The sequence below is a fragment of the Neopsephotus bourkii genome, unplaced genomic scaffold (genome assembly GCF_033783945.1).
Source record: "Neopsephotus bourkii isolate Nb327-2 ecotype Australia unplaced genomic scaffold, CSIRO-AGI_Nbou_v1 NB_1781, whole genome shotgun sequence".
Taxonomy (NCBI): domain Eukaryota; kingdom Metazoa; phylum Chordata; class Aves; order Psittaciformes; family Psittacidae; genus Neopsephotus; species Neopsephotus bourkii.
This window is the reverse complement of record NW_026902255.1, coordinates 1,145,649-1,173,254: the sequence shown is the minus strand read 5'-3', so window position 1 is coordinate 1,173,254 and position 27,606 is coordinate 1,145,649. Positions and strand designations below refer to the sequence as shown.

The following is a 27,606-nucleotide window of genomic DNA, read 5'->3' as shown; positions in this document are numbered from 1 at the left end:
TAGCTCGAGATTGCTCAGGAGATGGCAGTCCTGGTTGACACTTCCTGATTGCCTAAGCACCCTTTTCTCCAATGAGATTTGCATGTCCCACATGCCCTTGGTCATCGTGCTTGTACTAAGCGTGGTTAAAGCCCTTCCCAAATCTTCGCTCACGAAGCCAAACCATCAATCAAACATAAGCTTATTCATAAAACTCGGAGAAAAACCATTAACTCCTATAAGGTATAGTCCAGATTACACCGCCACTGCTGAAACTTGATGCTGGCCCATAAACTGCTACAAATGAAGTTGAACTTTGCCACTTGTGTTTCTATAACAAAGAACGGGCTATCACTATTCTAACGCTCACTATCACCCACAAAAGACCATAAACTTTTACACAATGGTAAAGCTATGCTTTAGCCTTTTAAATGATCTGTGTCTTGACTAGCTGTCCATTCTACTTTCTCCTTGCCAGTTATATTCAGGGGCCATAAACAAAAGAGAATGAGAACAGACAGTAAATTAAAGTGCAGGCAGCTGAAAAGGTCAAAGTAGTATGCTTTATTATTGTCTGTCACTGAGTATATGGCATGTTAAAATTCATACACTGGTCTTTCAAGAAAATAGAAACAATGAGAAATCAATCAGCATGCATCGGCTACTAAAAATGATGGGACCGGGTGCATCTCAAAAGGCCTATGGATATCAAGAAACAAACCTCCGTTTCCTCTCTACTGCCTTAACAGATGGAACCTTGGAAAGGGACTAAATAACAGATGCTTGCATGTATTTCAGCAATATTGCAAATGCAAAGCTAGTGAGAGGAACTGAAGCAACAAGGACTGCATTGCAGTCCATTTGCCCCTACTCAAATCCTAGTAACATCAAAGAAGTGTTAAATTCAACTGTTGAATTCAGCAGGCAATTAATTTTTACCTCAATTATTAGCTGGTGGGGTGGCCAAGGATGAAATTAAAGAAATGAGATTGCACCCTCAGCTGCAGATTGCTCAGTTTTTTCATAAATGGCCTGCAGCACATCAGAATTAAGGAGCTGATCCACAACCCCAAGTGAATCTGCCATTGTTAATGCTCTTGTTACATTCAGTCTCATCCACTGGAGGAAAATACTGCATTTCAAAATGGGATTGTTTGGATTGCAAGTGCTTTCTTGCCTGTTCATCTCAGGAATACCTAGTATGACCAACACAGGTTTTTGAAAACTGAATTGAGCAAGTTACCATAACATACCGCACAGACCAATTTTGTATCATTAGCTTGGTTAAAAATTACTCCCTGCTTATTGAGAACAGCCTGCCTGCTTTTAGTCTCTCAGAGTGCAGCTGCTGAAGCACATGCACCTTTAATTCCACAAGCAAACTATTAGAAAAAGAACTGACCAAATCAAGTCTCTTCCCAGGAACTGGCTATTTTTGAACCAGACTGTTTGTGAGTATAAGCAGAGAAGAACTAGAGGCAGTTAACAGTTTTGAAATATGTCACTTATTTTCAAGTCCACCAAACAAAATACAATGTCTTGCCTGCAGCACAGCCTGATGCTGGGTTTTTTCTTGTCACATAATTACATGCTACTGTGGCAGAAAATATTTTCCACAATGACTTACCCTTTCTTCCTTCCTTGCTTTCTTCCTTTCAATCAACCAGTCATGAGAGAGTGGACCAGCAATTTACAAAAACCTGTCTTAAAAAATGATAAAACATAAGTAGTGTCTGATCTTACAATTTTTCTTGCAACCTGACTGAATGCTCAAGTTTGCTGATTCAGAATAAATATATTTTCTTCTACTTTTTCCCACAGAAGGGTATGGGATTTATTTTCACAGCTGCTAGTTTCATTGCCACTGTGATTTTTTTCTCCCACAGAACCAAAAACTATTGTACTTTCATTCTGTAACTGCAATCCTGTGGTCACAAAACGGCACCTCTCCTCCCGGGGTTCAAGAGTGTGAAGTGGCCACAGAAGATGCCTGTGGCTGGTGTAGCTAATAAGTAGTGCTTATGTCTCACCACTTTGCAAAGAGAATGTAGGGTCAATCCTTAAACACACCACAGTGTTTCTTCCTTCACATGGAGGAAAAAAGGCACAAGCAACTTTTATTGTGTTGTTAAACACTGTCTTTTGTCATGCTTTGGTCAGCCGCAGAGATAATTTTACCAAATTCTAGTCCCCACAATGGTTTCTCCTCTCAGTTATTCTTGTTACAGATAATGAAATACCATTCAACAGCACAGTTCCGCACTGAGCCTTACTGAAACTGAGCTAACAATCTTGTCTCAAGATTAAATACTTTGGAGGTTTAACTCTTGAGCTGTCTGTGGAAGCATGATCCAAGCCTGAGTGAAACACACCAGAAAGATAAAGCAGCACATGGATTCCTGGGGTTAAGAATATAAATCCTACCAAAATCCTGTAAGAAGGAGACAAGACTTTTGCGTACTCTGTCTCAAAAAGCCTTGACAACAGGCTTTTCCAGCACAAGTCATGTCAACTCCCACCCACTTGGCCCTGCTACTATCCTCAAAAATGCATCCAAAAGGGACATGCATCTGTGAAGCTGCAGTACATTTTCTAAGACTTTCACAAGTTCTAAGATCTCTGCATTTATGCTCTTCAGCCCCTGTCTTGACATTACCTACAGTATCAGTATGACAGCTCCCAGAAAGGATGGATACTTTTACGTAGAGCAATCAATGTACAGCCTAGGACAGGAGGGGCAAGATAAATAGTAAGCACAATTTCATCTTTGGGGAAAGATCCTAAAAGCCATTTTTGTACCCTTTTTTGTCTTAGCAGAACTTGTTCATATATTTTATAGTAATTTATAAGGATTATATATACAATAAACTCTCGGTACTGCATTCTATCTGTCTCTATAACTTAGAATCATAGAATGGTTTGGGTTGGAAAGGACCTTAACATCACCTAGTTCCACCCCCTTTGCCATGGGCAGGGACACCTTACAGTAAACCATGTCACCCAAGGCCCTGTCCAACCTGGCCTTGAACACCACCAGGGATGGAGCATTCACAACTTCCCTGGGCAACCCATTCCAGTGCCTTACCACCCTTACAGTAAAAAACTTCCTCCTTACATCCAATCTAAACTTCCCCTGTTTAACTTATTAGCACATACATTGTAATGATGCTAAAAATCCATCTGTGTAACATTTTGTGATGAGAAAAAAAAACTGTTCCTTCATAAAATTCTAGTCTTTGCAATCTTTAATCTAAACTACATCTTAATAACACTGAGCAGTGATTTCCCCCCTGTTAACCAGAAGAGAGTCTGGACTGATCATTGTTCCAGGCTCTGCCACTGGCTGGCCCCAGGTAATAATATTTTCATCAACAACAAAAAATTCATCCTCCAAAAATGCCAGACCTTTGCCTCTTGGCTCAAACAGATGCTCTTTCCAAACATTCCTTCTCTGCTTCTTTGATCTGTATTTGAAGTACTTTGGACAGCCAACAGCACTGCTGGTTTTCTGTCCAAGTGAATACTAAGAAGAATTATCCTAGAATGGGTTGGGAGGGACCATAAGGATCATCTGTTTCTAACCCCCCTGCCATGGGCAGGGACACTTCCACTAGACCAGGTTGCTCAAAGCCCTGTCCAACCTGGCCTTGAACACTGCCACGGATGGGGCAGCCACAGCTCCTCTGGGTAATTTTTTCCAGTGCCTCACCACCTTCCCAGTAAAGAACTTCTTCCTAATGTCTAATCTAAATCTACTTGCTTTCAGTTTAAAACCATTCCTCATAGTATTACTACACATTCTGATAAAGTGTCACTCCCCATCTCTCCTATAATCCTGCACTGAGGTACTAGAAGACTGCTGTAATCTCCCTGGAGTTTTACCCATGCTGAACAGCCTGTCTTTGTAGGAGAGGGCCTCCAGCCCTCTGACCATCTTCATGGCCTTTTCTGGACTTGCCCCAACAGCTCCACATGCCTTATGTGTTGGCAGCCCCAGAACTGGACGCAGTACTCCAGGAGAGCTCTCATGGGAGCAAAGTAGAGGGGAACCTCCCTTGACCTGCTGGTCACTGCTTCTTTGACACAGCCCAGGGTGCAATTTGCTTTCTGGGCTATAAGTGCACATTGCGAGTTCATATTAAGTTTTTCATTCACTAATTGCATTATTATTAATTGAATATTAGTAATATTATCAATATTTCATGACACTGGTGCTGAAGAAAAAAGTAATATAAAGTCAGCATCTGTGATGACTGTCACAAGTTTTCTGCTTTTAGCTTGAATTCTGCATAGCAGGATAATGAGGTGATAGGCATAAGCAGTATTCCTAAATAAGTGATGAATCGTCAGCTTCCATTGTGTAAACTGTGTTCAGCTCTTTCCACACGTATTTATGACCTATAAAATTTGCTTTATTCTCCTGTATTAGAAAGATCAGCTCACAACTTCTCTTCATTTTGGTTCTGGATTTGCAGTACATCATTGAAGGCTGTGAATCAAGAGGTCACAGAAAATCTGATAGAAAATTCTCCTGGCCTTAACTGGGTGGAGTATGGATTCAATTCTATCCCAGCAATTAAAGCTTTGACTTCATCCCTTTGCAATCCCTCAGTTGGCACTTGTCAGAGATTTGCATAAAGTTACCTTTCTCTGACAGAGGAGATTGTCACAAAGACTGTTAGAAAGGGCTGTAACTTACAGCATTGCTTCCGACAGAACTTTTTTACTCTTTTTCAATAGAGTTTCTTGTCAGGCTGTGAATCATATTTATCTTTTTTTTCCTGCTCATTAAAGCTTCCATACTTATAACTAAAAAATGCTATGAAAGGCTTTGGTCTAATCAAAGAAAATCCCTTTTTCAATCTCTTTTTCCTAAGCAGTTTGTTCATCAGAAGAGGGCAGAGGTAGGAGAACATTTCTCGAGGAAAAGAAGAGAAAACATGTTTCCAGTGGCTCCCAGGAAGCTGATTGTTACCATTCTGCTATATCTCATTGCAAAAAGCTGGCTCACTGCTCAATAGCATTTTGTCCAAGCTGAATGCAACCTAAAAACACACATGTCCCTTAAGAAACGCCACTGCTGTATGTACATTTTCCATTTGGGGTGTCCATGGGGCTCTCCAGAAGGCACCAGGTGAGAAAAATTGTGTTGCAAAATGCATCTGTTGCTGGCCACTGCTCCCAGTACCAGCTGGATACTGAAGATGACAAGGATGCAGGCCAGGCAGACGTTTCCCAGAGCCTGCAAGCAGACATACCCAGATGTCTCTTCATGGATGAATTTTGGGTGAAACTTCCACAGCTCCTCAAAAGAAGATTGAAATTCCTATGCTAAATATCTAATATGTACCATCTATAGCAACTGAAGGTTTTGAAGGGTGCAGAGTCACTACATTCAGCCACTTCAACCTTACAGATTAGAAAACTAAAAACGGATCTCAAATAAACTTAAATCCAGCCAGCCAGCAGGTAGATTTAAAGACTGTCTTTAAAAATACTTCCTTTTCTTTTAGGAGCAGCTTGAACTCTAGCCATGTATGCCATGTCAGTGCTCAATTGGCAGTAGGGAGGAATAGGATATGTTTTAAGGGCATTTTATCTCACTACCATTACACACTACATTGCACAGCACATCTAGAATTGTGTCAGGAAGCACCATGTTGAATGCAGATTTAGCTTTTGGACCAAAAGCAGGAAAAGGCATGACAGCACCATGCTGGGCCATGCTGCTTAGATCTGCTACAAGCTCAAGCATATTAACTGCTTTATGTCACATCATTGATGTGACCATGTTGCTCAGGGAGCCCAAGGGAACATCATTTGCCAGGCTGCAGCACGATGCCATTGATCTTCCTTGATTGGCACTGCCATGGCTGCCCATGCACCAAGCTCCATGACATACCACGAAGTGCCCCTTTAGAAACCCAAGCATGGCAGCCTGCTCAGATACCACACACTGCACAGGACCTATCAGGGCTGTCTACTTCTCCCATACCTTCTTGTGTTTGTTGCCTGGGGGTCTTTTGTTGTTCATTTGTTTGTTTTAAATACACTAGCTTACACATTTTCACACCATTTATGAGTTTTGGTTTTATACTGTAAGATTCTGGTGTTGGCAAGAAGCAAGACTTCCCTACTACAGCCAGTGGCAGAACTACATATGTTCTGGTGTAGCTTTCTAGGCTTGTCTAGTCCTCAGGAGGGAAAAACCACTCTCACAAAAAGATTCTGCTTAACCAGAATCAGGCCAATTTTTCTCTTTCTAGGTCAAACACCAGATGGGAGATACAAACAATCTAATATCTCTGTCAGATTCAGAAAAAGGAGTCTTTCATATTATGACTTGGCTCTACCTGAATCATTTCAGGACAGAGCAGGGCAAAGCAGAGACTTGATCCCACACTACTATATATACTGCCACTACAGAAAGCACAATGAAGCATTGCACATAACTGTTAACAAAAAATTAGCACTAAAAACTTGAGCAAAACCAAACCTGTCCACAAAGCATTTCAGTTTTAATGAAAAGAGTCTGTTTAGACAAAATTCTCTATCATCAAAAAACTGCCTGACTGAGCTGAGGAGGCAAAACTGCTGTGTTTTTCACCACCTGAGATGTTCCCCTTCTGGAAAGTGCATCTGCTAAGATAAAGGGATGATTCTGATGTGTTGGTGTTTTACAGCAAAGGCCTATGTGAGAATTTTCCATCAAAAATGCTGAAGCAAACTGGGTTTTTGATTAAATAGGAAAAAAACAAAATTTTCAACTGAAATAAACCCCAAGTGGAAAATCTCTCTAGGGCTTTGATACTGCAATGCTTCGAAAGAAAATTAAGTTCCTTGTCCTCCTCTGAGATCCCATTCTACCCTGTTGGCCAAGCATCCTTGTTGATCTGTCTGTCTCACACCATGGGCAGAGACTCCAGAGGAAACCTGACACTTCTCTCCAAGAGGTTATCATTGCTCACTAATCACTGAAAATGTATTTCAGAAAAAGTGTCCAGCACAGAAGAGGAGGGATGTATAGCTTCAGGAAGGCAAAGTCAGTCATAGGGGTTCACCAGCTCATGTATACTAGCATCATTCTAGATGTATTCAGAACTCACTGCAAACCCTATACCTCTCTTACCCCTTCTCTAGGTATTTGAAAGTGGTAGGAGTAGGAAGCAGTGGAAAAATGTGTTTCAAGTATCAGGAGAATGTACTGATGAAGAGGTAACGGGCTAGTGGTGGGTATTTATAGGTTCCTGCATTTAAGTTGGGTTAATTGCCTGCCTTGCAATCAATTTACTGCACTTCTCTTTCTTTGGCCATCTATACGATCTGCAGCTTATGCCATTTCTCCTCCTCAAGCCCCCTCATTGTTCCTTGTTTGAGGCAGAGTATCCATCAAGTAACACTCCCCTGTGCAAAACAGCTTCATCCTGAGATGTTCTAGCTAAAGCAGGGATCAAAATGGAATATTATTCCTCACCAGGACTTCAGAAAATCTTCAGCATAGACATGGGTTAATCTAACCCTGTGTGTGATGAGCCTGCCTCTAGTATCATCACAGGTATCCCTCTCTACAAAGAATATTCTCTATCATCACTTTCAAGGAGACAACAATCCACCTGATGATCAATCCAGCACATGAGACAGGTGACAAGGCAGAAACCTGGGTGGAAATTTAACAGCCTCTCTGCTTCTGCCCCCTGTGTAGGTGATGTCTGTACTCAGCACGACTCTCTTGTACTCTGCGTGTCTTTAGCTCATCACTTCGCCAAATCAAGAACTGCAGACGCTGCATAGAAAAGCTTAGTGAATTATAATTTTTCCCTCTTTTTTTTATTTAAATGAGATTCCTGTTTAAATCAGACTTTGGGAAGAGGTTCAAGGTTAATTTTTTTTTTTTTTTAATCCAAATGTGGCTCTTCTGTCTTTCATTTCAACCTGCAAAAGTACCTCTGCTCGGCATTTTCTGACAGCGCTGACTTTATCTTCACCAGCTGCTGAGTTGCTTTGGACATACTTACCCTGTTCTTAGCTAAGAAAATCAGCCTTAAAAAAATATTAAAAAAAATTGGAAAGAAATGTGAAAACAGACAAATGAAATAATGATGATCTCAGGCCTCCATTCATTCAACAGTTCATTCGGAGAAAACAGCTCTCAAATACCATGCAGGTGGCAGCTCTACTATTAACTGTTTCTTAACTGGTTTATTTTCCCAAAGTCCCTGCTCCCACCGTGCTGCATTAACCATGTTCATCTACCACAATTGGCCTCTCCACCGCAGCAGCCAGTATCACACTAGAGGGTTGGCATCTATACACGCATGAGCTGGCAGCAAGAATAGAGAGGTAAATTCACAAAACCCAACTGTGACTTCTTGCTTGATGGTAACCGCTTAGATTTGCTCTAACTTCCCTAGAAAGCCTAATGAGAGTATTTTGTTAACAGAGGACAGAAGTCAGGTCATCTCTCCCTGAAACAAAAAGGCTAGGGATTGTGAATGGAGGATGTCTCCCATGTCCACGGGAACCACTGACACAAGCCACATGTACAGGAGCACTGTGACCCACAAAGTCCCTAACTCTGTACCCTGATATCCACTGCTACAGCAAAGACGTCACACAGTAGGGGAAGAGTGTGATGTGCGGTCCTGCATGCATCAATCCCTTGCATTTTGTTCAGCAAATAGATAGCCTAATTTATGCAGCCAAGAACAACTCTGTCTCCTTCATCCTGTTACCCCTCATGTCTGAGAAAACCTAATACTTCAGGAAACCAAAGAAGAATTACTCCAGATTCTTGAAAAATCCAGCTGAATGACATGTCACAGCTTCAGATGATTGCTACTATGGACACAGTCCCAGCTCAGCCACATGGAAAAGGGGACCTGTTGTGCCATATGAGTTTGGTGGGTTATGACAATGTGACTGGGATAGGCATCTATGAATTAAGCTGCTCTAGTAATGGGTTCCCCATAAAGCAGGACTAAGCTGAGTCCAGCAAAATATAGCTGCATACAACTTAAGTATTTAGACAGATAGATGTGAATATCTGTGCTATAATAAATGAGTAATTTGTGTAGAAGGGAAATTGCATTATGCTTATTCAAAGTCAAATTTATTTTTTCCCTTTCTTATTAAGAAACTCATTTTAAAAATCCCAGCCTCAGGTCAGGGTTATACTTATGGGGCTGACTTCATATCTGGCAGTGCAGAACCTAAAATTCCTTCGAAATTCCTTACTGTAGTCAATCAGCAGCACAAACCCCCTACTCAGGCAAAGAATTTTCTATTTTTCTTTTAATTAAAAAATAGCTTGAGGGCATGTAAGGCTTAAATTACTTGCATAGAGAAAAATGCTTCTCTGAGAAACCTATTAGGAGATACGGTTTGAGAGCAACAGAAGCCCTTCAGAATAAACAGAAGTTTAATTTTTTCAAGGTAATGGAGAGGAGGGGAGATATTCTGGAGTGTTTTCTTCAGCGAATTTTGGACTGTCATTTTCTGCCCTGAAGCCATAGTTGAATTACCTCTGAGGAGATCAAGAGAGAGCTGTTGGGAGAAGAATCAGTCACTTAGCAGAACAGTGGCAGGAACTTCTTCTCTGCATGTGGATCTCTGCCAATATGGGTTTATTTAAAATACGCAAACCTTGGATCCAAGTCAGTTACAAAAATACAACCCAGTGATTGCTACGGCAATTTGGCTTGCACATCAGCTGGCAATTTTATGACACACATATTGTTAGTTGGCATAAAGCACCTGTGAGTTCTAATGCAAACAAGACTGGAAAACAGCCTCCACTGCCCTGAAAACAATGAAAGGAGAAGAAGCAAAATGCCAGAGTTACACACTTTTGGGCTTCCCTGAGCTACACTGTACTGAGGATCTTGGAGTCCCCCTTGCCTGCAAGCGTAGCAACCACATGCTCAAGCAACCTGTCTGCCTGCCCTAGAGGGAGATGCAAAAACCCTATGCCATTTGAACTCAGGAGTAGAAATAAAGAGCCAAAAAGGGTTGTGAATTGTCATTTTTAGCTGGCAGGCAGGGGGTCAACAGCATCAGGTTGCACTGTTTCAGGCAGAGCCAACAGCGTTTTGATCAGTCTGCATTTACAGGGGACTTAGAGTTTGCATCCCCAGTTAACCTAGTGAATACCCTTCCCTGGAAAGGGTGGTATACGTTTCCAGTAAGACAGGGCCTGACAGAGAGGCTGTTCAGCAGCCTCTTTTAGGGAAGCATCAGGAATATGGCACACTTCACTATCCCCTGTTATTTTCTTCTGATATCCCTCATTTTCATTTAATAGATGGAGAATCCTCCTGCACCTCACTCTCTAATAGCAAAACTAAAAAAACTCACCCAGAAAGAGCAGATTGGGTTAAGAATTAACCTTCCTTTGAGAGGCAATGACCACATAATAGTGTTAAATTCTAGTTAGGCTTAAAAGCAAAAGCCTTGAAATAGACAGCAGATCATAACATCACAGTGACCAGACATGAGGCTTAAATGATTGAGAATTTCATGCAAAAATATGGATGAGATCACTTAACATTAACAAGCTGTTGTCTTGGACTATCTGCAGAATAACTGAAAAGGACAGATAAACTTTCTAGGGGCTTTCAAATAGGAGATGCAACTTTTGAACTACTCTTCAAACTGATGAGGGGGATAGACCAACCTGGTGTTCGTAAGGCTGAAGAAAATCAGGAGGCATTTCTCTCTCATCACCAAGTTGGGAATTTCTTTCTTCCTTTGATGCTTAATGAGGATTTCCCTAGCTTTGTGGCAAGAGTCCTCTGGAGCTCTCTAGGCCAGGCAAAGACCAAGGAGCACCTATCACGCCAAGTTCTCACCCTTGGTTTGCTAAGGAGTATGAAGGAATTCAGCAAAGAATAGCAGGCAAAATAAAAGGGCATTCAAATTGTTTTCGACCGTTTCCAACACTTCATTGTTCCTTTTTGACATTCCCAGTTACACAGACACAGGCAACAGCATCATACAGCATCATGTAGTGATTGCTGAAATAAAACAAACTTGACTTCCCTAGGTATCACATATCTCGGGGCAAGAAAAAGCCTGCAAGAGAACTTGCATGATCTAGCAAACTCTACCAGGATGCACGATGTACACTGGAGGTGAGCACAAGGAAAGCTACATCATCCCTTAATCAGCTCTGTTTTGTGGCACTTGCACATGCAGTCACGTGGAAAGTGGCAGCAGAAAGTTGCACGGTGGCAAACTCTAAAAACATCTTTTAGGTGAAACTGCCACACAACAGCAGCAGCTTATGCTGACACATTAAATTTCTCATGGAGAGAGAAAAGCTGCACCACAAGCTCTATTCAAAGACAGCAGAAGAAGCTGTCGCCTCTTTGTTGTCAGTTACTAGCTCTGATCTTACAGAGATGACCCTAACATGCACTAATGTATCAAAAAATAGTACAGATCTGACCTGGAAGGTTTGATCCTGTGACTGCCAAAACTGGATTCTCCCTCCACACCTCCTGCTGCTAACAACCTCTGGGATATAAAAAGCATTTTCAGTGGCTCAAAGAAAAATTTTCAACAGAAAAGAAAAAGAAAAGGATTTCAGAGGTTTAATGCAGAAATCTTGCAATGTGCTGAAATTTCTTTTATTTATATGGATTTTTTAACTACAGGGACTTTAGCTATCCAGCAGGCTTTGTACAGAGAGGGTAAGTATTACCCTTTCCAGATGGGTGTTGTGCCACCTCTCAAGCTTTATGTATGTTCTCCAGACCTCACCTTCTTAAGGCTGTACAGTGGAAATCAAACACAGGCCATCTCCAAAAGGACAGGAGAGCCTGCTGTACAATATGAGGCAGAAAACATGGAAGCAGCAGCCACTTTAGAGACTCATGGCACAGATCTTCGCAGATAGGGAAGAAAGAAATATATTCTACTGGGCTAATTAGGAAACTGAGTGAAGGTAACACTGTCACATTTTCCTGATTGTTTAACAGAATGGAAGCTGGAAAGAGGTTTCACTAAAAGAGACAAAAACCGACAAGGACATAATAAATATAACACCTTCTGCCTGGGTTGCCTGGGATACAGCATCTATGATAGATAGACAGAGTGGGTGAAGTATGAACCAGTCCCAATTCTCACAACAATCACTGCCACCACAATGCATTTATGTTGTGCCATTTTCCATCTTGTTATTACTTTTGTCACAAGAATCAGGTTATTGGACAAGAAAGGCTTTTCCATATTGGCTTTAGCAGTACTGCTGCCACTTCCTTGATCTTTTCAATACACCGTAATTTGTTGGGTTTCCATTCAAATTTCCCTTTGTTTTCAGCCTGTAACTTGTTGCTGACCAGGCAATTCAAGTAGGTAAAGAACCACTGAAAAATCTCTACCTTGTAGCACTCTGCTCCACCAGAGTAACTAAAGATCAGGGGTCACATCTTTCTGCTGGTGTAAATAGATGTAGCTCCAATTATGCCAGTTGGGCTTACTCCCTGCTACAGGCCTTAAGCAAGCAACAGCCTGCAGGTCCATTCTGTAGTCTGCTAAAAGGTCACTGCTCTACAGAAATGCCAAAATAAACTGAAAGTTTCCACAAAAAGATGCTGAATCCTAATGTTTTGTTTCTTCTATAGCATTTCTGGCGAAATAAAAAAATCTAAGTAAATTCTGCCTAAAAAAATAATAAAAAATAATGAAGAGGAAAATCTCTTCATTAGAGATTTAAATCCTTTAACGTAGTTCTTAAATTCAGCTTTATCTGTACTTGAGGCAAGGGTCTGAATCTCTTCTTGGCAGTGCCAAGATGAGCCTTTGGCAAAGGCACAAAATCCCAAAGCAACTTGTTAAATTCTCCACAACTTAATGCTTTTCCATCTACTTCACTGGGCCTTAAAACATTCCTTGGTCTGCAACTTGATTTTTCTTTTATAAAAGTGGAATTAAGGAATTTTTTCCATCTCATTTACTTCAGTGAAGAATCTTTAGGACAGGGGTTCCAAACTCTGCCGTGCCTAATACCACAATAAGCAAGTAATTTCAAAAGGAACTTGCCCAGCACAGCCTACAACTCACTACCAGTTGCAGAAGTTGTTTAAGTAGGTTAGTTGGTCAGATGTACGGGTGTGAATTCCCTCTACGTACAGAGCACCACAATGATATCAGCATCCCATGGAGGCAGCTCAGACCAAACACATTTGCACAATGAGGGCTACTGGATGGCGCAACATTCACCAAAATTGCCATCACAAGCCTGCGCACCTCTTCAGCAGAGAGAACATCATTCTCACTTCAGAGAGCGGGGGTCCAGAGGCTGCCCTGCAGCTCCGATCTGCCAGCTGATGTTGCAACTATCAGGCAGCTCACAAAGACTGTATGTAAATTTGTAACAAAATAATCAATCCGGGAGAACAAAGCACTCCTTTGAGTGAGACACTTAGTGCATTGATTGCATTGGGTATGGACACAGAACAATGAAGGTCAGCACAGAGCAGTTTCACAGAGGCTGCTTATTTTTTCACTCTGCACAAGAGTCTTTTCTGTTTGTAGTCCTACAACTGAGTATTAAAAGGATTACACTGTGTATACATGCAATATACTTTCCACCACATAGGATAAAGCATAAATGCTCAGAAAACTATAACATCCTTGAGCTTTCAAGATCAATCTGATTAAACTACATACATCATTTTAAGTTTACAATACACTTCTTGACATCAAATGAAGGGAAGAAAAAAAAAGGATAGTGTGGGGTTTTTTAATCAGGCTGATTAGAAGCACTGCTGTGACATCTCTTCTTTGGAGTTTCCATAATTTAGTGATTTTCTTTTAAATTGCAGTATTTTGTATATTTTATCTCTTGTTTTATTTGGCTGCCTTTGAATTCTTTTCCAGGGAGCTCTTGGTGTTAGAATCCTGGTATTAGTATTTTTCTTATTTTGGCATTTTAGGTGTCTAATGTTCAACCTGAATTGGGAATAATTTGGCTTCATATTACTAAAATAAATTGATTGAAGACAATTTGATAAACAATCACAAAAAGAAAAATCACTTTGTACTGATCTGATTTATTATGGATCTACTTGTTTCCTGGTGGAGTTAACTTTGAGATAATTGTCTTTACTCTTAAACAGCTCATACAATTTCAATAGAGATATAAAGCTCAGGATCAACACATAGACTTGCCTGGAAAAAGCTGTTTAATTTGTTCTATCTACATTGGTTTAGTGAGTGAGGAGCTGTTGATTTGGGGCACATGTTTAGTTCTTGTAGATCAGATCAGCTGCCTTGATATACACGGGATTATGCTGATTTTCATCAGTTAAGAATCAATCCCCTGATTTTCCTTTAATTTCCAACAATTTCAGTAATGCACAAGTTATGTTAGAATACTAAAGTAGCACAGCTTCTTTTCTAATCCTGTGCAGCAAGCAGAGGTCACTAAGTAAGCTGTTTCTTCTTTGCTCTTTGAATTTTAATTGTGGCTATTTCACAGCCAGTCTCTAATTTCCAACACTAATTTATAATGAAATGTCTGTACTTTGCTTAGCTCCTGGCTTTATGCTTTGTGCTTGCTGAATTTCTCTAAATATTGTTAGCTGACTCCCTGCTGAAATACTCCACATAATTGCAAAAATAAAAATTTGCAGTTCCCTTCCCCAAAGGTTTTTCAGGTAGAGTTAGCTATAATCAGATCTCTGTCCCACAACTTGGCACTGTTTGCTCTTTCTGCATCATCTCCCTTTGACACAGTGATTAAACCAAATGTAAAGACCTTCAAGAGCATATAACACTTGTGATAATTTAGGACCTAATTATGAAAAGAGAATTGACCAAGCCTGTCACCAAAGGAACTGTGCTGGAAGAGTCACTAAAGGTAACAGTATGTATGACAGTGGCAACTAGAAGGACCATAAGACATTAAATAAAGTTAGCAGTCAAGCAAGTTGACTGCATGAAGTACCCAAACATTTCCTCATAATCCTCCCACCAACAGTTCCCGGTCTTGGTTCATTTGCTAACATGGAGGCTGGAATCAGACACTTTCCCTTGCTCAGTTCACTGTGTGTGCAAGGAACAGACAAAATGCTGTTAGTGCTATCCTTTTTTGCAACTTTTTTCTCCTTTGCTGCAAGAAAAAAAATGTCACAAGCTGGCTCTAAATCAAGGTATTTTTAAATGTCAGCCCTGAAAACACCACTTAATACAGCAAGTGCAAGCCCAGCAGTCACTGAAAGATTTTACAGCTGAAGCCAGATGCGAGCAGAAGCGAGAATGCCTAACCAGGGATGAGATATTCCCTGTTCTTTATCAGCCATTGCATGTGAGGAATGCAGACGGCAGGGCACACGGCCATTTCACGCATCACTTGTTCAGTCCTTCCCAGTTTTAAGTTGAATGGCTAGAGCCCCAGCTTACTGATCCTTACTTCTGTTAGCCAAAGGAAACATTCCCACGAGTAAGGCCTAAGCAGGCCCCGTCTGGTTTGCAAGATCCTGCCTTATGATGTAGCCTGGCACCACCATTGTGCTGTGTTTGATTTATGGTTAATATTTCTGTCAACACCACAGGCATCTGACACTCAAACTACATTAGTCAATTCCACCTACTGTTGACAATAACAAGCACTGAAGTATCAGTTCCCAGCAGTTTGATCTGTGAATCTGAAGAATAGTTAGATTATCACTAGTTATGCAGACAGCACATCTGACAGGCTCACAATGATGTTTTCAGCTGTCAGTTGTTGCAGCTACAATGTGGAAACCACAAAAGAGTCATATACTGTCCTGGTTTTGGCTGGGATAGTTAATTTTCTTCTTAGCAGTTGATACAGCACTGCATTTTAACGTAAGAATAATGTTGATAACACACTAATGTTTTAGTTGTTGCTAAGTAGCACCTCAAGTAAAGGACTTTTCAGTCTTTTGTGCTCTGCCAATGAGGAAGGGCACAAGTAGCCAGGAGGGATCAGAGACAGGACACCTGACCCAAACTAGCCAAAGGGGTGTTCCATACAATAGAAATCATGCTTGGTATATAAACCTGGGGGAGTTGGTTGGGCATCAGTCAGTGAGTGGTGAGCAATTCTATTGTACATCACTTGTCCTTCTTGGGTTTTATTCCTCTCTTTCTCTTGTCTCCCTTTTTGCTACAATTATTATAATTATTATATTTTTATTGTATTTTATTTCGAAATTATCTCAATACACTGGTTTTACTTTTTTTGTAATCCTCCTCCCCATGCCACTGGGGGTGTGGAAAGGAGTAAGTGGGTGGCTGTGTGGCACTTCGTTGCTGGCTAGGGTTAAACCACAAAGACATTTACTCTGGAAAGGTTAGGCTTCTGGACAAATACATGACATAATTTATGACATAACTGTAGTGATTAAAAAATTATCATCTTTATCTCTTGGCAGAAAGGCAGTTTTCCCCATGCAAATTAATTTTAGTAAGCTTGACTCACATCAGCACCAAAAGAGAGGGTGGGAATGAGCATTTTCAACACTAATTCTCTGCTGCAGCAAGCTCACATGACAAATGTCTAAGGTACTACATCCTACTTGTGTAGACAACAGTTGTAACTGAACTGCAGTATTTGGTCAGATTAAAAGAAATAATTCATTACCCACTTAAAGGGTTTGCCTATATAAAAGTAATTCTAAGTTATAGAAGTCAACATTTCCACTTACATGGACATGGCTTACAGAAGGTGTATGATCAACTTTTCTCTGGAAATCAGGCTTTTTTGCAGTTTCTTAAAACAGACAATCCACTAATCTCTACAAAATTATAGTTTAAATCAATTATTGCTGAGTAAGAGGGACTGAAATTGTAGTTTTACTCTGATTATTTTAATGATGGGCAATAAGGACACATAATTCTGATTAATGAAGTCTTTGAAAACTGTATCATAGTTTCTGGGAATTCTACCTTTAAATGACACAATCCACAATTTATTTGCAGATATTATAAATAACCTAGAACCCTATTGCTAGTCACTATTTAAGCATAACACATGCTGATAAGTTCCTATTTGCGCTGTCAAAGGTACCCAACTGCTATTTTCAAGTAATTTTTTCCAACAACCCTTCAATAAACATGTAAATTCAAAGTGGCCAATCACCATAGCTCAGGGGAGAGTTACAAGGACATGGCAAGCTTCCTCTGTGTGCTCAGCCTGCATTATATCCTTTGGCAACTATTTGAAAAGCTGGCTTATATATTAGTTACATACCTACTTGGGCGTGTATGGAACGTTGTATTCCAACACAGCCAATGTTGGCATCTCTGATCTCACTGAAGACATGAAGATATATATTATTTGCCTTCAGTCCTGAAGAAGCCTGAAATGTTTCAGCATTAACGGTAGAAATATCAGAGAGCTGCCAGTATCTGATAACCATTTTTGCTTCCTCTGCTACTAATCCTGCAGCACAGAGAAAATATCCTGATTTAAGCATGGTCAGACACTGGCACAATGGTCCAGAGAGGCTGTGGAATCTTCATTCCTGGGAAAACTCATCTAGACAAAACCCAAGAAACCTCCTTTCACAGGACCTACTTTGAGCAAAGGATTGGACTACAGAACTCCAGAGACCACTTCCAACATATATTATGCCCAAATTTTAGGAAGGGTTTGAACTCAAGGGGGCTATCTCTGCTGCTAGTTCTCTAAATTCTAGAGAAACAACAGTACCACAAATCATCCCCATCCTACAATGAACAATGCAGAACAGGTAAATAGACAGCCTATACATTACTCTTCCTGACATATGCTTTCCCCCATGAGGGAGTGCTCTGATTTGCTTCAAATACTCATAAACAGGTTTTAGAGAAAAGGGCCACAAGCAGCATTATCTCACTTGGGCTCCTTGTTCACCACACAGTGGGTTCTAGACCAGAACACTCAAGAAAAGTGGAGGGAAGTTTCCCATTCCTAGTTTCATATAAAATTAGTAGAGAAGCATAGGTATCTTTTATTTAGGAATGGTTGCATACCAACCAGAACTCAAACATTTTTTAGCAGTTACGATGAAGATTTTTGCAAGCAAGTGCAAACAGGCAAACCAATGTCTCAGACAACATTTCACTTGTCCTTTCAAGAGATGTTTTTAATGTGGTAATCAGAATAAAAAACTTACTAGATTTAGCACAGGAGAAAAAAGGGAACTTGGATCACAGTGGCTGAGTGTCATAAACCAATGCTTGGGATTCTCTGTGTTGTACTAATGTCTCTTTCACCTACAGTATTTTGACCATCAGGCTCTGGGCTTGTGGTGATACTCATGTGGCTTCATCAACAGCACACACAGTTGAAGATCTGCACAGTGGGGACTCATCTCTTAAAAAATAAGGATAAAAACATGGCCAGCAGCAGTGAGAGTGTTCCCATTGATACCAAAAGCAGCACAACACTAAGAGCAAACAAGCTAATGGCACAGTCCAGGCAGACAGGTGTGCAGCTATGCATGCTCACAAAGAATAAAAATAGTGCAGACCTCTGCTGAGCAACTTGTATTCAAGATTTATTGATTCTATCTCCCACCAAATGAGAAACAAGTGAAGCAAATCAAAGCAGGAGATAAACATGAAACCTGTGCGGAATGAACAGCTCCATGCGCATTGCCTGAGGCAACCTGCTGCTGAAGGATAACATGCCAATGCTAATCAGATGATCAGTTTTGCTTCCCATTAGGCATTCTGTTAACTCAACAGATAAGCATTCACTGTCTCATCTCTTTCTCCAGAAATGCCATCTCAGCTAGAGAGGCAGCCCTGCTTTCCTTCTGAGTCATGTTTCAAAATTCTTGCTATTTCTCACCCTGAAGTGCAGTTCTGGAGATGCTGAATCCTACCTCACCCTTCCCCCTGTGGTACTGGGCACTAGCTAGCCTGCAGCAGTGCACTGCCAGCTTTCCAAACCTTACCAACTGTCTTGTCCTTTGAAGAAAAAATATGTGATCCTGCAGAGCATGGTCTGTTGAAAGACTGTGCTGATTTCCAGCCAGGTAAAAGACTGAGTTACAGCAGGCATGGTAGAGTATACAGTGATCAGAAAATAGCTACAATTACTACCTCTTCTTCGAGGGGCTGGAAACCTTTCCTGTGCTAAGGGCCAAAAGAGCTTGCAAACAGCTTTTGCCGATCACATACTCACATGCACTTCTGTTTCATCCAGCACTAATGCATCGAAAACCCAAACTAACCAAACCACAGTAGACTGTGGAAGAAGTAAAATTGTAATCTGTTCCAGTCTCAAGACCATGAGTTTCCCACCTCGTTTTATTCATAGGTAAATACAACACAGCAGTCTGACAGAGATAACTGCTCTCTTTGGGACATGACCAAAGGGCAGGAAGATTTTACCTACATTGAGTCTTCCCTGATGACTGGCTGGGCTGGCTTACAGGGCCTGATGCAAGGCCCTTGGAAGTCAGTGGTTTCCATTAGGCTTCGAATGCATCCCAGTGGCCATTCACCAAGTCAGATATATCACATATATGCTCAGAGACATTGCCTGCTAAAAAATACAGATTAGTATGATAGTACATCAGCCCTTAAACTGGCTATATTCACAACTGGGTCAGATATGCAGCAGGCTCAAAGTTACCACCTACTGACTCACAAAGATAATTTAGTATGCCACACCTACACAGAGTGTATTTCCCAGCACAATCTACAATCAGGTAAGCTTGATATAATGTCCCTAGCTGGAATTCAAGTTACTGCTGTGTGACAGCCATTAGTGGAAAATATATCACCCTTGAAAATTCATCTTTCCATGCACACACTAAGCACATGCTTGGGTGAAGTCACTGTTGAAAATGTTGCAGTCTGCAGTGGCTACACAGGAATAGGATTTTTTTCCACAGCTGATTATTACTTTCCAAACACCAGCCAAACTGTTCAAGTAACTGGAACGAGGGATTCAGCACCATCAGAATAGAAGTGCTTTCTCTAGCATAAGAGACCCAGCATCAGTCTTTTATATCAGCTTGCAGAGACATTTCTGGAAAACTTAGAAAGCAAACAAAAAATCCCCCCAGGCCAAGCAGAGCTCAGATACGAGGTCATTGTTGATGCCTATACTACAGGATAAGGTAGTTATTTATACGGGTTTTTAGACACATCACACTTCAGATGGTTCTTTATTTCTCTCAGGAACACAAACTTACCCACTGCATGCAATGACCTGGGGTTGACTTATTGCTGATATTAGCTTTTTGTGAGTGAGATAAAGGAGATTATAGGATGTTAGTCTACATTTATTTTACACCCATTTCCTACAACGCCAATGAAAATACACTTTGGGAAACAGGCAGAACAGAGCCTGGAGATAAATAGCCTGCCTCAACATTTGCATTTTTCAGTTCTTTATGATGACAGATATCCACCTCCTTGCAATGTCCACCTAAAATAGCTCAGGTAATAAAACTTGATTTCTTTTCTTCCAAGCCACTAGCTCAAATTAGCAACTTAAATCATGCAAACAGGAAACAAGGGACTGTACATCCTTACAGATTATTTTTATTCAGTTCAAACCACACAAGAGTCTGAGCTCTTCATGGTAGTACCTTATAAGTGCACATGCCTGCCATTAGTGATGTCCACTTGGTCCATGGCATCTCCTTGGCACACTCAACATTTCATGGCACCAGGAACTGAAACTCCAGGAAAGGGAACAGCACTAGATTAAAGATAAGATCTGCATGAAATAGGACAGGACAAGAAAAGATGAGGCAGGGAGGTAATCACAGGCCTGCATACAGATACTGCTTTTCCCAGCTGTGATTTTACAAATGGGGACACAACAAAGAAAGGGCTTCCCCAGTGCCATAAAAAGAATAGAAGTGGCAAAACCTGAGTGCAGGAATATCTTTACCTTCAGGCAGTCCTTCTCTTCATGGGATTTCCCTATTAAAATACTTTCCCCTCATTAGCAGGCTTGGCAACAAACCTGCTAATGCTTTGCTTACTCTGCTAGGCTTGAATGTTCCACATTCCCTCACACACCCTCTCATCTTGGGGTCAGTTTGCTTCACCTGGAGTTTCAAGTATCCAAATAGAACTCCATCTAAACTGTTAGCCCACCATCCCCTCCCACTAGCACTCAAGCAGTCCAACATGCTGTGACTGCTGTTCTGTGAGAAGCAGAAGACAGGACTCTCCTTTTCATCCCTGTGAGTAGGAAGGGACCAAGTTGTAACATCAGGGAATTAATTCACAGTCCCCAGTACAATTAGTACATCACTTTGTTTTTTCAGCGTGAAAAACAATTTTAACATAACACTGATCATACTGGAAACTCTCAAGCGTCTCAGTTGAAAAAGATACTTAAAGAGGAAATACAAATCCATTCATTTGTAGGAAAACACTCAAATATATACCTTGCAAGGAGATGACAGCCATTGCTAAAACATTCAGAGTCAGAACTAGGCACAGTGTTACTCGAGATTAAGACGGTACCAGTGATGATTTCTCCCATCAACACTGGTTTCTGGAGGGGACCTACTCCAACCATTCCACCTCATCATAGCAAAGCTATTACATGTCACGTACAACACCAAATGTGCTAGGTCACACTGAATGCATCTCATAAATTAGTGATGAACTAGAATGAATAACAAATGCAAATAAAAAGGTGCAAAAGGGCCAGACTGAGAGACTGGCTATGCCTGTTTGCTCCCACAGAAAAGCATGGGAGCAGAGAAAGGCTGAGCTCTTCTGTGCCTCTGTTTACACAGTTGCTTAATCAGAGTTGAGCTCCATGGAGAATCTAATTCGTGGTCTGTGGTTTAATTTTGTCAATTAATTTTCTTTCAGTAAGTAATATCTCTTTTGTTATTTTCATTTAGTCTTTGGGGTTTCCTCTTTCACACTAAATTTAATATTTCTTCCATAGAAACAAACTGATATTTCAAGTTAAGCAAACAGGTTTCCACTACAGAAATTTATAGTCGAGGTTTCTCTAAAACACAGAATCTTGAATGAGGGTACAGTGAAAGCCACTGAGATCAGTTTCAACCCTAATGATTCTTTGAGTCTGTGATACAGCTTAGCTTTGTAAGCCTGATGACTTTTTAAATGGATGACTCCTAATGATGTCGAACCTCATGAAGAGAATAAGATGGTATCAAAGTCTCTGTCTGCAAAGCTTCATGAAAAAACAGTCACAGGAAGTCCACTCCTTCAGTCCAGTTCCCATATACTATACTGCAACAGGTCAATTTTTTTAGTAGAGAAAAAACCCAGCTGTTTCGCACTGAGATTTGTTGTGTCATGCAGTAAAATTGCTAGCCATGTGGAAAACACAGTAGTATGTTGTATTTCAGACTGAAGTCTAAAGATACTTGTTTCAGCTCACAAAGTCTTCTTTAAACGTAATAGGTTAGTTCTTGGTACAGTAGATTTGTTAGTGTGTCTCACTGTGTTCAGCACAATAAACAACATCTGTAGCTATTCACTTGGCAATCTGTGGAGACAGTTTCGATAGTCAGGATTAAAAGTGGGCAATAATGGATTTTATGGTGAACTGGTAATCAGGTAAAAAAGCTTTGGGAACAATCTCTACTCAAAGCTCAGCACAGGGGAGTATTTTAATCTATCCTTTGAAAACAAAGCATTCGCTTTTGCTTGCCTGAACATTTAAGGGCCTTTAGAATATTTCCGCAAATAAGGTAGCCAACACTGAATTTATGAAGTGGTCAGGACTTACAGAATCCATGTTCTCGATTTAAAACCAGTTTCCATCTAAAATGGTTACCCAGCTCAGCCTATGACACGTGAGCCTCCCTGCCATAACCCCAGCCTTACCTAGTTGCTGCATTCCACACTGAAAGACCAGGGTCGTACTGCACTCGTAGAAATAATTTGGCTGCTTTGGCAAGACCAGATGTGCAGACCATGACCCCTTTCTGAATCACCTATAAAAGAACATTCAGGGAGCACCACTTCAATGTCTGGCTGGCAAACAGCTACCCCATCCTGCTCCTGGCCACAAGCCCTATACCCCTGCTTGCAGAATTACTCAGAACCATCTATATTTTTCCATCCCTTTTTGTCAGAAGACTTAGAGAAGGAATCTCCAGGCATAAAGGCACTGCAAGAAGGCATAGCTCAGGTGCCATCACCCATTTCAGCATCACTGTTTTTCCATCCCATGCACTTGGCCCTAAGGGTGGAAATCTCTATAGTCTTCCTACTGCAGAATTTAACCACAATTATTTACAGTTTCTTAGGGATATAGGACTTTCTTTGTTTCCCCTGTAGAAGATGCAGGTGATTACAGTTCTTTATCTTCCTAAGGAGTTGGAGCAAACCCTACTGCCAACACAAGACATCTGCTTCAATCCCAAATACAAAATTGCTGGCATTCCCACACAGCCCAAGAAGAAGTCCCTATGAACAAAATGGTCAGGTTTTTTTCATAACCTCACCATTTATATCAGGAATGAACCACAGGTCAAATAGTCTAGCAATTCACTTGCTAGTTTAGCAGCTTGAGGCTCTGCCTCGGGGCTTTTCACACCAGCAGTCATTAACTGCAAAGAAATGTCACCTGTGCAGGTCATTATTGTTAATTATGGACTTCCTCTATTCACACATCTTCATCCTAAAAGCTTTTCCTATCAGACCCCTTCCCTCATCACACATGGCCAAGTTATTATAACACACCTGGCAGCACAAAGCAGTAGGGTTTTGTGAAAAGCCAGGCTGCTACAACCTTATTCCCACTGGCTACAGTAATGCAGGCCAGGCAATGTGCTAAAGCCCTATTCATTGTTGTCTTGCACTCCCTGTATTTGCAGGGTTTCCTGGGATTTAGGCTGGCCAGTCTTGAGGTATATGCAGTCAGAACTGTTCACCCATTTCCATCTGGAGCAGATAAGATCTTAGGATCTGGATGACAGAATGGGTGGGATTTCTAGATTAATACAAGACTTTTTCCCTCAAAGGGCAAGGACAACTTTGACAATAAAGAAAAGGTGATAGTAGAATCTACAATGGTCAGAGCAAGATACCTAAATCTCAGTAAGAATTTTTCTACTGTGTATGATCTTTGAGCTGCTTGATGTGCTGTGCTGCCTTACAGCACAAGTAGACAAGGGCTGCAATGAAAAAGGAGATGAAGAGCACTTTCCAGAGCAAGTAAATGAAAGTTGAAAACAGCCACACTGTAGCACAGAGACTCAGTGCATACAACAATAACCACCACCAAAAATAATGTGATACTTGCACATGTTTTGCAGGTTTATGTTAAACCAGTAAGGCCCAGGAGACCACCACCTGCCCTTACCTGAAGACAGTTTTGATTCATAGCTTTCAGCTCACCCGTATGGAAGATATTTAGGGATCTTTTCAATCCTATGCCATGTCTCCACAATATTCCTGCAGGACAGAAACCAGCTAAGTGGCTGCTACTCAGTGGCATCTACCTCTATCACAAAGCAAACAATAATCCTTCCATTTCCAGTGGGAACTGTTGCAAGATACAACTATCCTTGCAGACAGTTATTTCTATTCTCCTCTGGAGGATGCACTTACTAACTCTTGGGTATTAGTCAGCTATTCAAATCCAGGGTCTATTTCATCAAAACTTGATATGTCCTGTGATCTGTAGTTTCTTTAGACAGAAACATTCGGGAAACATCTCTCTCCATAAATCCCATCTGAAAGGTCCCTGGGAGGTAATATGAATGCAGACTCTAGAAAATAACTTCTAATAATTTATGTCTAGTTTGACATACGCTTACAGCAGCCACGGAGTTATCCTGAAAACCATCTGAAATATGAGCTCACTATTCCTTGCACTTCTTGAAAGTTTTATATGCTGTATTATTGTGGGACTCAACAGGCTAAATAAAACTTTCTCTTGTTCTTCCAAACTGAAATGTGAAATAACACAGGGGAAATAAGCATTACTCTCTTACACAGCAGCACATACAAAATCCTTTCACTGGAAAAAGAAAACAAAACAAAAAAACCCCAAAACACCCAGCAGTCAAATACCTGGGTCATTCTTCTTTCTGTGAAAAGACTGGTTAAAAGTATAGGTTATGTATATATGTCCCTTTCACTTTTTTTTTTTCCTCCTAGCTTCTTCCTTCCAGGACTCTCATTACATTCCCTTTCTATGTTTTAAAAGCTTTCCTTGTCTGACAATTTTGCTGTTACTTACCTTCTCCTGAGCTCCATATACAACAGCACAAGCATCAAACAGTATATATGGTTAAGATCTATTCTAAAAACACTTGGAGATTGCTATTGGATCTTGCTGTGTGGCTTGTCATCTGGATCCAGCAGAGTCTGTAAAGCTCTAAAACTCCACTATGGGATAGTCCCATATTTGAAACTCAAGACACACAGTGTTTATTGTTCAACAGAATAGATTTTTCTGTACTGAAACAAGAAACCCATATTTAGAAACTAGCCACGAAGACAAGCATCTTGGGTTGACAGCACAGCTCCATGTGCTGTGTAAAGCGCTCAAAAGTCACCTTTCTGATGAGAAAGCAATTCTTATTTTCAGTTTGTAATGGCACAAAGGGCACACCATTGGTCATACAGACTTCATCTTCAGGATGCTTCCTCTGTGCATAACCAGCCCACAGTACAGCACCTGTGATTACCAACCAGCCCACAGTACAAGTCCTGCTTTGGAGTTATCAAAACCAATGTACAAGTAATTACTCAAGCAGAATTGTTTCTGAATTTTGGTTTCTGAGTACTTCCATTCTGTACATGTCTCTTGCATGTGGATTCCTTGGTGTAAATTTATACAGTTGAACGCAAATTTCAGTCTTTCCCTCCAGAGGTGCACTGATAACAGATTTGAGTCCTTTACTTGAGTTCACAGAAACTCAGCACACTCAAAATTCCTCTTCCCTAAAATAAGTTGCAATCAGCTAATGAATTAAAACATTACCATTATTGAAAAATCTAAGTAAAAAAAAAAAAAAATCCAGCCAAATAAAGGCCATACAATGAGTGGGTAATCTGAGAAACTGATTAATATGAGAAAATAAAGAAAATGTACAAATACTTCCATGACCAAAGGAAGGCAATAAATCCCCATGGGCAGCCAACCTGCTTTTCCTGCCCAAGCCCTGATATTGCCTCACTGCCTGGGCAGGCTCCTACCATCGGTCCCATGGATGCTGCTCATGGTACTCCAGGTAGGATGAATTCACAAGAAAGCAATACTGTGGCTTCAAAATGAGTCACTCCCTCCCTTTGCTGTTGGAAGTCTTTTTGCTATCTGAAATAACACTTCAAAGAGGAATCCACTCTCTCAGCTACCATCTCAAAATACCCATTTAACTGTGGAAAACAACCTTGTGCCTATAATATATGCACACTTCATTTGCACCCTTTGGGGAAAATGTGGTGCAGCCAGGCCCCGGCATCAGCCTGGTCCACAGCAACACCACTGGTGGGAATGTGACACAGGCATCCCAATCTCACTGGAGTACAACAAAGAACCTGTGTGAATTCAAGTTAATCAAAGGAAATTCAAGAACCATTGGATTGCCCAAATTCTGATGGTTTGAAATGATAGCTTTAAGGTCACATTAGTTTAGATTTTGTATTAATTACTGGTTCTTTTAAACAGTTGTTTTCTTTGCCAAGCAGACCTTCCCTAAGGGAATTTACATTATATGTGAGCCGTTTAGGTATGCTATATATTGCCACAGCACAAAGGACATTTGGAAAGCTGAAATTGGATGAACTTTGCAAGAAAAAGCCAGCTTGGGGAAAGTTATTTCTAAGTATCACTGCCAAGTTTAAGTGATATAGTAATGATATCGTGCTGGACACATAAACCACCATCTGGATAATTAAAATATACACAAAGGTGGTATGCAGACAAGTATCATCTGAATTTTAGCAAAATAAAAATTAAAATAAATTAACCCTTCATGGACTCATTCCTGGCAGCGACAGGTGTTATGTAGGAGTAGGGAAGTCTGGTTCTCCCAAGACTCAAAGCACACATAATTTTGTGACCAACCTCATCCTGAAGGTCTTACCAACATTTTAGCCACAATTTTGTAATGCATTTTAAACTTAATGCAACTTAAAACATAGGCTCTGTGCTTGTAAATCCTTAAATTTCCATACAATGATCCTAAGTGCTTTTCCTTACTTTAAATAAGCTTGCTGCTGCCTTTCCCCTCACTTGTGAGAAATCATACCACATTTCCTTCATCTCGTTATACTACTATATACATAGTCTCATGTATAGTGAAAGTTGCCTGACAAAACAGATGGTGCAACATGGTTTGAACATTATAAAATCAGAAACTGAATTATTACTGTTGATAAAGACTTTGACAAATTCTTTATAACTCAGCTCTCCATCTCAAAGTTATCAGAAGGTGGCAGTATTTCAAAACATCACTTTTTGGATTTGCCAGAGGGGCATTTATTTGTTAATTGACTACTTGTTACTAATGTATTTTATTATTCCTAATATTTAAAGATCAGGAGTTGCAACCCTTAGTGACTGAGGTGCAGTGAAAGCAGTAGCCTTGATTACTCTGCAGATTTAATAAGTCTGGTGAATCCATTAGTATGGGGACTTACAGGGGGCTGCACTTGCTTTGCTACTGCTTTTATTTGCTGTAAAACATTTGTTTG

The 27,606-nt window shown here is 40.6% G+C and overlaps 1 long non-coding RNA gene across 1 annotated transcript in view; it reads right to left on the bottom strand.

Moving 5' to 3' along the window:
* Positions 1-19,482, bottom strand: part of LOC133226427 (uncharacterized) — a 78,985-nt gene extending 59,503 nt beyond the window's left edge. The window contains exon 1 of the long non-coding RNA XR_009729501.1: positions 19,333-19,482. This is a non-coding gene — a long non-coding RNA (uncharacterized LOC133226427). The remainder of the gene's footprint in view (positions 1-19,332) is intronic.
* Positions 19,483-27,606: the final 8,124 nt, after the last annotated feature.